This window comes from Leuciscus leuciscus, assembly GCF_965113295.1.
Source record: "Leuciscus leuciscus genome assembly, chromosome: 3".
In the NCBI taxonomy this organism is placed as follows: Eukaryota; Metazoa; Chordata; class Actinopteri; order Cypriniformes; family Leuciscidae; genus Leuciscus; species Leuciscus leuciscus.
In genome coordinates this window covers 55,690,959-55,706,140 of record NC_138727.1, presented here as the reverse complement: position 1 = coordinate 55,706,140, position 15,182 = coordinate 55,690,959, and the positions used below count along the sequence as shown (strand labels likewise).

Below are 15,182 nucleotides of genomic sequence, written 5' to 3'. Positions count from 1 at the left end.
TGCCTGGTCTGATGAGTCTCGATTTCTGTTGAGACATTCAGATGGTAGAGTCAGAATTTGGCGTAAACAGAATGAGAACATGGATCCATCATGCCTTGTTACCACTGTGCAGGCTGGTGGTGGTGGTGTAATGGTGTGGGGGATGTTTTCTTGGCACACTTTAGGCCCCTTAGTGCCAATTGGGCATCATTTAAATGCCACGGCCTACCTGAGCATTGTTTCTGACCATGTCCATCCCTTTATGACCACCATGTACCCATCCTCTGATGGCTACTCCCAGCAGGATAATGCACCATGTCACAAAGCTCGAATCATTTCAAATTGGTTTCTTGAACATGACAATGAGTTCACTGTACTAAAATGGCCCCCACAGTCACCAGATCTCAACCCAATAGAGCATCTTTGGGATGTGGTGGAACGGGAGCTTCGTGCCCTGGATGTGCATCCCACAAATCTCCATCAACTGCAAGATGCTATCCTATCAATATGGGCCAACATTTCTAAAGAATGCTTTCAGCACCTTGTTGAATCAATGCCACGTAGAATTAAGGCAGTTCTGAAGGCGAAAGGGGGTCAAACACAGTATTAGTATGGTGTTCCTAATAATCCTTTAGGTGAGTGTACATTTTTCATTTTTCAACTTAAAATTTAAAGTAGAAAAATGAGAAAATGGCTAATTTATAATATAAATATATATAAATATATTTTATATATTAAAAAAATAAAGAAAAAGAAAATGAGAATGAGAATTTGGCTTGATTTTATGTTTTTAGGTTCAGGGGTAGAAAATGGATTAACGGAGCGCACAGAGCAGATTATATTTTATGTTGCAGCAAAGTGCAGAAAGTACCAATTTAAGTGTAAATATGAAGCACTCATAACTTCTATTTTACTTCACACCAAATAAATAAAAAAATGTGTGTTGATTGTGTTGTTTGGATTGCAGAACTATGCAGTTGTTGCCTTTATTTTCACATGGTTACAGTTAATGTTTTCATTTAAAGCCAGTTTTATGTAGTTTCAAGTTCAACCAAATGTAAAAACAAAAGTGATGCTGATGCTAAATGTCAGTACCATCTTTGTTTAAAAGATGTGCTTACTGTGCAGTTATTTCCAATCATTTCAGATGGTTAAAGTGTTTGTTTTCAATAGCCAAAACCAAGTTTGGTCTGTTAAATACCAAATAAACATCTTGTTTTTGAATACTTTCATTCTTTCTTATTTGTTGCTTAAAGAAAGAATAAAACGGAATTCGGAATCGGACAGTTTGCTTGTAAAAAACGGTATCCGAATTGGCCATTAAAAATCATGATCGGTGCATCACTAATTATAATGTTATGTGAACTTTTTAATGCATACAATTTTGTTGATGTTGTGTCTTTTGTATGTTGTGATCAGATCTGTGCCGTCCTCTACATCCTACAATCAAACCCATATCAGGCAGGACAAAACTGAAGAAGTCCTGCAGACACACACACTGGAGACTGGATACCTGCAGAGAGTCAAAGATCAGCACAAAACCAAAAGAGACTATTTGAGGGAATTAAACTACAGGGGAATCAAACCCGCCTGAACAGGATCTATACACAGCTCAATGTCATAGAGGGAGAGAGAGAAGGAGTGAATGAAGAACATGAGGTTTTACAGATGGAGAAAACAGCCAGAACACAACACTCACAAGACACTCCAATAAACTGCAATGACATATTTAAAGCCTCACCTGAACCAGGATGTGAGGAGAAAGACCTGATCAAGACTGTTCTTACTAAAGGCATCGCTGGAATCGGAAAAACCGTCTCTGTGCAGAAGTTCATTCTGGACTGGGCAGAGGGAAAAGCCAATCAGGATGTAGATTTCATATTTGTGCTTCCATTTCGAGAGCTGAACTTGATCCGAGATCATCAGTACAGTCTTCACAAACTTATGCTGGATTTTCATCCGGAACTTCAAGATCTGGACTCAAAGATTTATGAGGAGTGTAAAGTTGTGTTCATCTTGGATGGTCTGGATGAAAGCAGAATTACACTGATGTTTTCAGACACTCAGAAAGTTTCTGATGTGACTTAGTCTTTATCAGTGGATGTGTTGATGTCAAACCTCATGAAAGGAGATCTGCTTCACTCTGCTCTCATCTGGATCACCTCCAGACCAGCAGCAGCCAATCAGATCCCCTCGAAATACATCAACCGTCTGACAGAAATTCAGGGATTCAATGAGCCTCAGAAGGAGGAATATTTCAGGAAGAGGATCAGTGACGAGCATCAAGCCAGCAGAATCATCTCACACATCAGAAGAGCAAGAAGCCTCCACATCATGTGCCACATACCCGTCTTCTGCTGGATCTCATCCACAGTGCTTCAAACGCTCCTGAAAGAAGATCTGGGTGCAGAAATCCCTCAAACTCTGACTGAAATGTATATCCACTTCCTGCTGATTCAGATCAACATGAGGAATCAGAAATATGAGGAGAGAGATCCAGAGAAACTCCTGCAGTCCAACAGAGAAGTGATTGTGAAACTTTCTGAAGTGGCTTTCAAACAGCTGATGAAGGGCAATGTGATGTTCTATGAGGAGGACCTGAGAGAGAGCGGCATAGATGTCACTGATGTCTCAGTGCATTATGGGATTTGCACTGTGATCTTTAAGGAAGAATCTGTTATTCATCAGAGGAAAGTCTACAGCTTCATTCATCTGAGTTTTCAGGAGTTTCTCGCTGCTTTCTTTGCATTTTATCATTATGCTATTGAAATTTTTGATAAGTTGCAATTTTGTGATGTGATGCATAATCTGCATAGGGATGCAACTGATAAAGCTCTTAAGAGTAAGAACGGACATTTGGATCTGTTCCTGCGGTTTCTGTTGGGCATCTCACTGGAGTCCAATCAGAGACTCTTACATAATCTTCTGACACACACAGAGAACAGCTCAGAGAGCATCAAGAGAACCACAGAGTACATTAAAGAGAAAATCAATGATGGACATTGAATCTCCACTAAAAGATCCATCAATCTGTTCCTCTGTCTGCTGGAAGTGAAAGATCAGACTCTGTCCAGAGAGATTCAGGAGTTTGTGAAATCAGACAAACACTCAGAGAAGAAACTCTCTGCTGCTCACTGCTCAACAATTGCCTACATGCTTCAAATGTCAGAGGAGCTGCTGGAAGAGCTGGACCTCAAGAAATACAACACATCAGATGAGGGTAGAAGAAGACTGATACCAGCTGTGATCAGCTGCACAAAAGCTCTGTATGTGTTTAATTTTGTCTTAATGTCTTAAACTGTGTCTTAATCTTTTTTTTTTAAGGTCTTTTGCAAAAAAACAAAACAAAAAAAAAAGATATAGAAATACAGTTGAAGAATGAGATAAAAAACTTAATTTTCATGTGTTTTAATCTTTTTCAGTCTTGCTGGCTGTAATCTCAGTAGTCAGTCATGTGAAGTTGTGTCATCAATCCACACATTGTTTCCTGAGAGAGCTGGACCTAAGTAACAATGACATACATGATTCAGGAGTGAAGCTGCTCTCTGATGGACTGAATAGCCCAAACTGTCAGCTGGAGATACTAAGGTGAGTCAGACAGCCGATCATAATGTTGATGTGTGTTTGTAGATGATCTGACTGTGTGTGTGTTTCTCTGTAGGTTGTCTGGCTGTATGGTGACAGAGGTAAGCTGTGGTTATGTGTATTCGGCTCTGAGTTCAAACCCTTCACACCTGAGAGAGCTGGATCTGAGCTACAATCACCCAGGAGAATCAGGAGGCCAGCTACTCAACGACAAACTGAATGATCCAACCTGCTCACTGCAGATTCTCAAGTATGTTTAGACGTTATGACTCATATGTGTGTCTGTATGTGATTAGGGGTCACCTAAGAGGGATCTTTGGTTAAGAAATTGCAACTGAAATTGCAACGTTTTTAAATGGCTTTGTCTGATGTAATACAGCAGAATCCACAAATCTCAGATAAGTGAAAACAGTGAGCAGTTTTTTAGTAAAACCAAATTACTACAACTAGGGGTGGGCGATATGGCAAAAATATAATATCACGTTTTTTTTCAGGAAAATCACGATTCACGATTTTATCACGATTCTTTTTTATGTTAGTTTTACTATTTTGTGACTGAGCATTACAGCCAAACTAATGTCTATATTTTAAAAACAAAGCCTTAGGTAACAAAATATAAAATAAAAAAAGAATGGCAGACGGGGCGAAGATACACATTACACATACACAACTTAATATACAAATTAAATAAACAGTGCTTTACGTTTTCAGCTACAGTAGGTGTATTTAACAGTAGTATTGAAGAAAGTAATTAAATGAACAAATATGAAAATAAAACAAAACATAGACTTCACTGTATAAATTATACATTGATACTTATTAAAGCTACTATTAAAGTTATCAGTCAAGAGCAGTGAGTACTTTTCTCTTTGCATTTTGTTGTTTTATTAACATTAAAGGGATAGTTCTCCTAAAAATTCAAATTGTCATAATTTACTCTCTCAAGTTCTTTTAAACTCGAATAAGTTTATTTCTTCTGTTGAAAATAAAAGTTATTTGGAAGAATGTGGGTAACCAAACAGTTGATGTACCCCAGTGACTTCCATAGTATATTTTTCTCCTATGGAAGTCAATGGGGACCAGCTACTGTTTGGATAGCCACATTCTTCAAAATATTAATATTAGAAAAATATTTGAAAATACTAGAAGGAAATTAATACAGGTTTGGAACAACATTAGAGTGCGTAAATATTGAGATAATTTTTATTTTTGGGTGAACTATCCCTTTAAGGACAAGCGGCAGCGTGTTTACTATTGCTACTGTCTCTTTAAGAGCTGCGCATCTATTATACACGCATTTGACAAGCAGATTTTCTCTAAATTTTCTCAAGTTTGCTTTCACTTTAGACATAATCGACTTTGTTTATGTAAACCTTGTGTGTATTTGACGGTATTAGCACAATAAGACTTGAAAGATAACTTAGTCCAGTATCCAGGCGCTGGTAGACAGGCTTTTAGTGCATGTGAGCTTCACATGTACGCGCTCAGAAACGCACTGGTTAGAACAGCGCATCAGCACGCAAATTAAATGTTTAACCGACAAGGCATTAAAGCACATGCAAATTATGAACTTTTGTGAACTGCAGTGTCCCGTTCTGCTACGTTAACATTTTATGTGAATATACGTCGCGTTGTTCATGTTGGGACAGAGGCGCCAGAACAGCAACTGATAGAATGCACGATACTACGATATTTCTTCAAAAGCAGATCGTGGAGACATTTTAATCGTCCACGATCAAAAATCGTCATATCGCACACCCCTAACTACAACCCATATATTTTTTAAGTCCTACTAGGATTCAAGAGAGCCTAGTTTTAAAGGGTTAAATGCTATCACAATTTGCAGTACTTATTTAACACTTTATTGTGCCCTTTTGTTTGCAATGTTTGATTGCAATGTTTTGTTGTCTGTGCTGACCTGCACATAGGATTCATTCTGTGCTATACTGTCTCTAGTCTGGAGTACACTGGTGTGTGTTGCGGTGGTTCACGTGACACGGATGCACAATCAGGGGCTGTATTCACAAAATAAAATCTTGAGGCTAATAGTTGCTCTTAATGCAAAAAAAAATTGGAGCAACTGTTAAAACCTAGGGGCATGTTGCTCCTAATATTAGGAATAATATTTTTTTCATCTAGGAGTAATTCAACAAGCATTAAATGCTAAAATTAGCTCCTAAACCCAGGACAGTTTAAGGCAGTCTCACACCACATGACAGGATTTTGCTGTTGCAGACAGATTGTGTCATGGACAGAAGGTCTACGACCAAACCCCTGGATCATGGCCAACAAGGTCTTGAGGTTTATGTACCTCATCTATGTTGTGTATGATTGCTGCTATGACAAGAATAAGACAGATGACAAGGAACCTTGTTCTGTAGTGAGAGCACCACAGCAATTCAGGTAGATTCACAGTCCTGTAGTTTGAGCTTTCCTTTAGAAGTATTTGCACCTGTTCAGAACACTCCTTTGAGACTTGGCTGAAGATACAAATGCAGTCTTTATTTAGGGTAATCCAAAAAGTAGTCAAAAGCAGGCAAAGGTCCAAACATACTGAGATCAAGATAATCCAGACAGGGTAAAATACAAACAACCAGGCCTTAAGAACCTTCCCACATATCATGTAATTTTTGTTTGTTTGTTTGTTTTTGTGTATGTTTTTGTCTCTGTATAGTTTGGACCATGGAGGATATTCCAGGATCACACCAGGACTGAGAAAATGTAGGTCCTCTCACACACACACACACACACACACACACACACACACACACACACACACACACACACACACACACACACACACCTACCTGAGCTATTGTTTGTGCACCAATCTTTGGCATGCTCTAATTCCATTTCAATATGGATGGTATCCAACAAAAACAATAACATACAATTAATAAATGGAGCCAAATAATGGAAATTGCAATATCAGTGTCAGGTAAGAGTAAGATACTCTCAGCTGAATTATTTATTATAAACTATTTATTATAAACAGCCACTGCTATAAACTTGTGAAGTTTAATTTATTAAATGGCTCAGATAATGTCCAGTTCTGGTTTATTTATTTGCTCTTGGCTGACATGTGGCATTGCTATGGCCTGCTTGTGGCCCAGATCTGGCAAACAGGAGCTGCCCACCCAATGGCAGTCATTCCACACTGCATGTGGGCCAGATCATCTTTCCACGTGTGTCAGATGTGGGTCGTATCTGGGTCATCAAAATGTTGCTATGTGGGATGTTCTGATCTCTCTTTTTGTGTCCAGATGCCTGTCATCTCACACTGGATCCAAACACAGCACACACTCAACTCATTCTGTCTGAGGAGAACAAAAAAACAACATGTGTGAAAGATCATCAGCCGTATCCTGATCATCCAGAGAGATTTGAGCTCCAGGAGCAGGTTCTGTGTCGAGAGAGTCTGACTGGACGTTGCTACTATGAGGTTAAATGGAGTGGCTCGGGACATGTAGCAGTAGCATATAAAGAAATCTGCAGGAAAAGTGGGATTGACTGTTGGTTTGGACTGAATGATATGTCATGGAGTCTGTACTGTTCTGATATGAATTACACAGTCTGGTTCAATAATAAAAGCACTGATGTATCTGGCCCTTCAGCCCGCTCTAATAGAGTAGGAGTGTATGTGGACGTGTTGGCCGGCACTCTTTCCTTCTACAGCGTCTCTGACACACACACACTCACACACATACACACATTCAACACCAGATTCACTGAACCACTCTTTGCTGGATTTGGGGTTTATCCCGAATCTTCAGTGTCTCTGTGTCAGATTTAACAACCTCCTGCGAGAAACCGCAGAGACACATGTAAACCTTTTTTCACAAAAAAAGAAAAGTAATTACAATTTTATATCTTGTCAATGCGATATTCTCACAATTGTGACCAATTAATAGTCTTTTTTTGTTGACTATTTTTAACATTGTGAGCTTTAATCACAATGCATGAAGTTGCTTTGTGAAAAACAAGTCAGATTGTAATATACATTTTCAGTGTGAGATATAAAGTTACAGTTATGAGAAGTAGTTGCAATTCCGAGATTCACATTCTAATAAATTGTCATAATGTCAGTCTGTTTTGATTTCTGTTCTTGTTTGTGTTTGGTTTATCTGTCAATTAGTTCAGTTCTGTCTTCCTTCGCCCCCTGCCGGCTTGTTCCTATAGTTTCTGATTGATTGTTAGTTCAGTTCAGTTCAGGTGTGTTTTGTTCATTTGCTCTTCAGTTTTGTCTATTTAAACCCTGTGTTCTGTCTTGTTCTTTTGTCAGTTCTTATTGTTGCTTTAAGTTGGTTGTTCTGTTCCTTGTAAGATTTGGATTTCGTTCAATAAAAGATTGCTGCACTTAGATCTTATTTCCTCCATTGCTGCAACCAAATTGTAACCGATATAAAGTCACAATAAGGTTCCCCTTCAATGAGCTATGGAGTACAACTTCCACAAGTGCAAATAAGGGGTACACATTTCTAGTAATTGTGAAGTTAATTCTCATGTTGTATTTTCAGAAAGTTTTAGAATATTTGTCCTCTCCCCATTGTCACTAACGAAACACAATAATACATAATTTAATTAATAAGAAGGCTTATATTGAACTATTAAGATTTTGTTTTCATCTATATAATTTTTGCTATTTTACTATCACATGTAAATCAATAACAATTACAATTTTAACAATATTTGTTGATAAAAAGTGTAATTTATGAGATTTGTTGTTTTCTGAATCCAATCTTTCTGTGTAAAAGGCATAAAGTTTATTTTCAAAGTTTCAAAGGATTCATTAGTTTGAATATACATTGAACCAAACACTAAAATAACATTATCATGTTGATAATTCAATATACTTTATTTTAAAAAAAAAAACATCCCATGGTTCAGTCATGACTGCACATTTTCGGAAGTGACAGTAATGTTTTGGTAGTGGCCACATCACAATTCAGAATTTTAACTCACATGATAAAACACTAAAACATACTAAAATACGGATGCTTTGCATAACTGTTACACATTCCTTTTATATCCCCCAAATAAAGCATTATTTGTTCCCTTTTGTCATTACCTAAATAATGACGTCACAACCGAAACTTCACCACATGTTTTGGTCGTGACTGTTTCAGTAGTGACAATTTTAGATAATTTTAATTATTATCTTATTAACTTTAATACGGATTCAGAGTTGCTTTAAAGCAGCACTCAGTAGCTTCGGGATTTATTCGCTGTATTCTCGCTTTTTGCTCGCAGGTTTCTCTCTAGAGCTCCCCCCACAGCTTCGGAATAGATATTTGACAACACTGTTGTAAAAACTCGTTGTTGATTCTCAGACACCAGAGGCTATAGATCAACGACATCAAAGCAGATGGGACATTCTTTAAAACGTCTTCTTCATTCGGGTTCAAACAGCGTGAGGGAGTGCAATAATGAAATGCATTTTAGCAGATTTCTTTTGGCCGTAAAGCAATTGTTTACATCGCGAGACCTGATATCACGCGAGACTTCCTGACGCGGCGGCCGGCGGCCCGCCGGCTCAAAGTTGCAAGTGCGTATTTTCCGCTCACGGGCACCAGGGGGGTGCGAAACGACCACCATTCAACCCGAAATAAGTAATATAACCATTCCAATGACTCCGAAGCTGTTCAGTTAAGGTAAAAAAAGTTACTTAGTTCACCTTTAACTCTCTGTAGAGAGGGACCAAATGTTCTCTGAGCAGAGTTAATTTAACTGGGGATTTTGCTGTGCAATGAATAATGATTTTATATACATTATGCTTTTTTAATATATTTTGAATATTATTGTGGGTTTCATTATATAATAGAAGGATCTTAGTAAACATCTAAGATTTTAATTGTATGAATTGTGTCAAGTCATTGCACTTTCATGACTCACAGGACTACAATTGAGCAGATTCACTCCCACATTTAAATGCACTTATCACTCCTTAAACTTTACAGAGTGAACGTAACCGCTGGTCCTCTGGAAGCATGAAACACAAACTATTGTTTAGATTGTCAAGAGCGCTCCTTTAAGCCATCACTTACTTATCACGTTCTGCACTCTCACTAAAACTCTCGTCATAAACTGAAGATGTCTGCACTGCACAGTGAATCTCTTATTTACATCGCGTCTAGACTTTGTTGTTTATGAGGGGATTTGCAAAAGTATAAAGCTTGTGCTGATTCTCCATTCTTCGCATCGTGACTCTAAAACGCCTCTGATTGGTCACTGCATTCATGCGCTTAATATATATTTCTGTGATTGGCTACAATGCTCAACGCTGAAACATTTCGTTTAGTTTTTGAATAATAAAATATTGTGTCCTCCAGTGCCCGGACTCGACTGTACTCTGTCAGAGTGCGTGACAAGTCCGAGTTCATTCAAAATTGGACTCGAGTCTGCGTTCGAGTACCCCAACTCTAGTTGATAGTATATGTTATTAATAAATTATAACAGATATTCATCATGGGGAAAATCAGACATTTGCTCTAGAAAAAAGTATTGTGACATTTGTAAAATGAAAACACCAGTGAACATGAATTTGTCAAGAGGAGAGTTGGAGAGAGAGAGAACCCAAACGCAAAGGCAGATCAAATGTCTCTTTAATAAACTCAGAAGCGCTGATAGGCAAAATCAGAACACAGGTGCCGACAGGCAAAAACAGTTCAAACAGAGAGTCTCTTTAAGGGAAAAAGGCAACTGAAGAGAGTCCGCAGGCTAAGTACAGGGAATTCCCACAAGATGCGGAGAAGGGTCCGGGTAGCGGATGAGTAGCTTCAAACAATAGTAGGAACCGACAGCCAGAGGCAGGCAAGCAGAAGATGATCAGCAGTAATAATCAGGAGACAGCATATACCACACTGGACACGACAAGACTGGTAACGATAGAGAAACATCAGGTACGTAACACATTTCAGGTAATACTCTGGCAGGGAACAAAGGAAAAGAGGGAGAAGAAATAGGGAAAGAAATCAGTAGGAAGAGAGAACAGGTGTGAGCGTTAACGAGATGATGAGATAGAGAACAGCTGAACGAGAGAAAAGAAACGGGGAAGTGGTGTAAGGAGGAAAAAGACCAGGAGAGGGAGCAAGAGAGAGAGGAAAGAGCCCGATTCATGACAGTACCCCCCCCTCAAGGAGCGCCCCCTGGCGCTCCCGAGGAGGAGGACTGGCGAGAACGGTAGAAGTCATCAATCAGCGAGCGGTCCAGGATGTTCCGGGCCGGAACCCAACTTCTCTCCTCAGGACCGAATCCCTCCCAATCGACCAGGAACTGGTGGCCCCGGCCGCGGGGTCGCACATCCAGTAATTTACGGACTCTATATGTGGGGGAGTCCACGACGCGGACAGGAACGGTGACAGGACAGGACTGAGAACGAACAACAGGTTTAATACATGAAACATGAAAAACAGGATGAATACGACGGAGATCGGAGGACAATTTCAATTTGACAGCGACAGGACTGAGCACCTTAAGGATGCGAAATGGCCCGACGAATTTAGGAGCCAACTTACGCGACGAAAACTGGAGCGGGAGATCGCGAGTGGACAACCAAACTCTCTGGCCGGCAACATACCGGGGGCTCTTGACACGCAAACGATTGGCAGCCCTGCGAGTGCGAACACGAGTCTTACACAGGGCGGACCTAACCCTTCTCCAGGTACGCTTAGCACGTTGAATGAAAACCTTAACAGAGGGAACGTTGGTCTCAGTCTCCTGCGAGGCGAAGAGCGGAGGCTGGTAACCAAGGCAACATTGGAACGGGGATAAACCGGTCGCGGAGGAGGGAGCGGAGTTATGGGCATACTCAGCCCAGGAAAGCTGCTCAGACCAAGAAGCAGAATTACGAAATGCGAGACTACGAAGGATGCGACCCACGATCTGATTGGTTCGCTCGGCTTGGCCGTTGGTCTGTGGATGAAAACCGGACGACAGACTGGCAGAAGCCCCGATCAGTCGGCAAAACTCCTTCCAGAAAAGGGAGGAGAATTGAGGACCCCTATCGGAGACAATGTCAGACGGAAGACCGTGAATCTTGAATACTCTGTCAACGACAATTTGGGCTGTCTCCTTGGCGGAGGGCAGCTTAGGAAGAGGAATGAAATGAGCGGATTTGGAAAAACGGTCAACTACGGTGAGAATTACAGTGTTCCCCTCAGACGGGGGAAGGCCTGTGATGAAATCAAGAGCGAGATGAGACCACGGTCTAGACGGAAGTGGGAGGGGTCGAAGTAAACCAGCGGGAGGCGTGTTGCTGGACTTGGTCTGCGCGCAGACAGAACAAGAAGCAACAAAACGGCGAATGTCGCGCTCACGAGTGGGCCACCAGAACCTTTGACGAATGGAAGCGACTGTACCCCTAACGCCAGGATGGGCGAATAATTTAGATGAATGCCCCCATTGAAGGACAGCAAGACGCGCGACCGGAGGAACATATAAAAGATCCCTAGGACAAAGACGAGGAGTGACAGCGTGGGAAAGTGCGCGTCTGACGACTCGTTCAATTCCCCAGACAGCCGAACCAACAACCATGGTCGGAGGAAGGATAACCTCCTGTGTAGGAGCCGCTTCTGGAGAAGTGAATTGTCGCGAAAGAGCATCCGGTTTGAGGTTCTTAGAACCGGGACGATAGGAAATCGTAAAATCGAATCGGGCAAAGAAGAGCGCCCAGCGTGCTTGACGCGCATTAAGCCTCTTGGCCGAGCGAATGTATTCCAGATTACGATGATCTGTCCATACAATAAACGGGACAGAAGAACCCTCCAACCAATGACGCCACTCGCCGAGAGCCAAACGGATGGCTAGAAGTTCGCGATTACCGACATCATAGTTGCGCTCGGCGGGAGACAAGCGATGAGAAAAAAAAGCGCATGGATGGACCTTCTCATCGGATGCGGAACGTTGGGAGAGAATGGCTCCCACGCCCACCTCGGAAGCGTCGACCTCGACGATAAACTGTCTGGTGATGTCAGGAGTAATGAGAATTGGGGCGGTAGTAAACAGGGATTTGAGTCGATCAAAGGCAATCTGAGCAGAACGCGACCAAGAGAAATGCGTCTTGGCAGACGTGAGAGCGGAGAGCGGGGCGGCGACCTGGCTAAAATTCCGAATAAAACGACGATAAAAATTAGCGAACCCCAGGAACCGCTGGAGCGCAACACGGGAATCCGGAACAGGCCATTCCGTGACGGCGCGAACCTTGGTGGGGTCCATAACAATCCCCTCGGAGGAGATGACCGAACCAAGGAACGTGACGGACGTAGCGTGAAACGTGCATTTCTCAGCCTTGACAAACAAGCGATTTTCAAGAAGGCGCTGGAGAACCTGACGAACGTGCTGAGTATGTATCTGGAGAGAGGGAGAAAAAATTAAAATGTCGTCGAGGTAAACGAAAACAAAAATGTTTAACATGTCTCTAAGGACATCGTTGACAAGAGCCTGAAACACGGCAGGGGCGTTGACCAACCCGAACGGAAGAACGCGATATTCAAAGTGCCCTAAGGGCGTATTGAAAGCTGTTTTCCATTCATCCCCCTCCTTTATGCGGACGAGATGATAGGCATTACGTAGATCTAGCGTTGTGAAGATCTTAGCCCCCTGCAGGATCTCGAAGGCGGATGACATCAGAGGCAAGGGATAACGATTCTTGACTGTGATGTCATTCAACCCACGATAATCGATGCAGGGTCGCAACGTACCATCTCTCTTCTTAACGAAGAAGAAACCGGCCCCCGCAGGAGAGGATGAAGGAACTATGGTACCAGCTTCGAGCGAATCAGATAAATACTTTTCGAGGGCTTCACGTTCGGGCGCCGACAAGGAATATAATCTTCCCCGGGGAGGGGCGGTCCCCGGCAGAAGATTGATGCTGCAATCGTACGGACGATGGGGAGGGAGAGAAGTGGCCCGGGAACGACTGAAAACCGCCCGCAGATCATGGTACTCCTCCGGGACTCCGGACAAATCACCGGGCTCCTCCTGAAACACAGAAACAGAAGACACAGGAGGAGAGGCAGACACTAAACAATTTACATGACAAGATAAATTCCAAGAAAGAACGGACCCTCTGGCCCAATTAATCTGTGGATTATGCTTGACTAGCCAGGGGTGTCCCAAAACTACGGGGGTATAAGGGGAGTGAAAAACGAAAAAGGAAAGGCTCTCACGATGATTACCCGAAACAGTGAGACTCACCGGGACCGTGGAACGGCGTACCCTGGCGAGGATACTGCCATCGAGAGCGTGAACAGGAGTGGAATCCTCTAAATCGATAAGGGGAATCCCCTGAGTGCAAGCCCACGTCTCGTCGACAAAACTTCCCTCGGACCCCGAGTCAATGAGCGCAGAGCAGGTGACGGACGAGCCCGGCCAGCGGAGATGTACTTGGAAGGTAGTGCGGCTGCATGGCGGAGGGACTAAAGTCGAAGCGCTCACCAGTAGCCCTCTTCTCACTGGTGAGCTCTGGCTTTTACTGGACATGAGGACTGAAAGTGAGAAGCAGACCCACAGTACATACAGAGGCGTTCGGTTATTCGGCGTTGGCGTTCAGCCGCGGAAATCCGTAATCCTCCCAACTGCATGGGCTCCGCATCAGTGTGGGCAGAAGGAGAAGAAGAGACAGGTGCAGGAAGGAGTGATCTCTCCAAGCCGCGAGCCCGGCGGCGTAATTCGAAGCGTTTCTCTGTGCGGATGGCAAGATCAATAAGGGGATCAAGGCGCGAGGGAGAATCACGGGCGAGGATCTCATCTTTTAAATCGGCATTCAATCCCTCTAGGAAACGGGCCACTAAAGCAGGTTCATTCCACTCACAGGAAGTCGACAATGTACGAAATTCAACAGAAAAATCGGCTACAGACCTCTTGCCTTGACGAAGTGAGGAGAGGAGTCGAGAGGCTTCAGCACCATGGACAGAGCGGTCGAAGACGCGTAACATCTCTTCCTTGAAATAGTCATAACTGTTGAGACATTCAGACCCAGCGCTCCAGACAGCGGTCCCCCATTCCCGTGCTCGCCCCGAGAGAAGGGAGATGACAAAGGCGATTCGGGAGCGATCCCTGGCATAAGTGGTTGACTGCAAGGAAAAGACAACCTCACACTGTGTCAGGAATGAACGGCACTCGGCCGGCTCACCAGCATAACTGGGCGGATTGTTGACCCTGGGCTCCGGTGGTGCGTGGGAGCTGGAAACGGGCGTCTCAACACGAAGATGCAAAATCTGTTGGGTTAGGTTGTTCACCTGGGCGACGAGAGACTCCACAGCATGACGAGAGGCAGCGAGTTCATCCTCGTGACGGCCCAGCATGGTTCCCTGAAGCTCAAGGGCGGACTGGAAATGACTCTCCTTTGCTGGGTCCATGAACTGGCCAGAGTATTCTGTCAAGAGGAGAGTTGGAGAGAGAGAGAACCCAAACGCAAAGGCAGATCAAATGTCTCTTTAATAAACTCAGAAGCGCTGATAGGCAAAATCAGAACACAGGTGCCGACAGGCAAAAACAGTTCAAACAGAGAGTCTCTTTAAGGGAAAAAGGCAACTGAAGAGAGTCCGCAGGCTAAGTACAGGGAATTCCCACAAGATGCGGAGAAGGGTCCGGGTAGCGGATGAGTAGCTTCAAACAAT

The 15,182-nt window shown here is 42.9% G+C and overlaps 1 protein-coding gene and 1 pseudogene across 4 annotated transcripts in view; both read left to right on the top strand.

Annotated features, from left to right (window-relative positions):
* LOC309493885 (uncharacterized protein) overlaps positions 1-15,182 on the top strand; it is a 159,179-nt gene that overhangs the window by 97,572 nt on the left and 46,425 nt on the right. The gene's annotated exons all lie outside the window — the stretch shown is intronic.
* On the top strand, positions 1,182-9,185 carry LOC309493658 (protein NLRC3-like; annotated as a pseudogene). The gene is made up of 5 exons (XR_014211770.1): positions 1,182-3,245; positions 3,402-3,567; positions 3,641-3,814; positions 6,239-6,285; positions 6,828-9,185. The product of XR_014211770.1 is annotated as a protein NLRC3-like (transcript).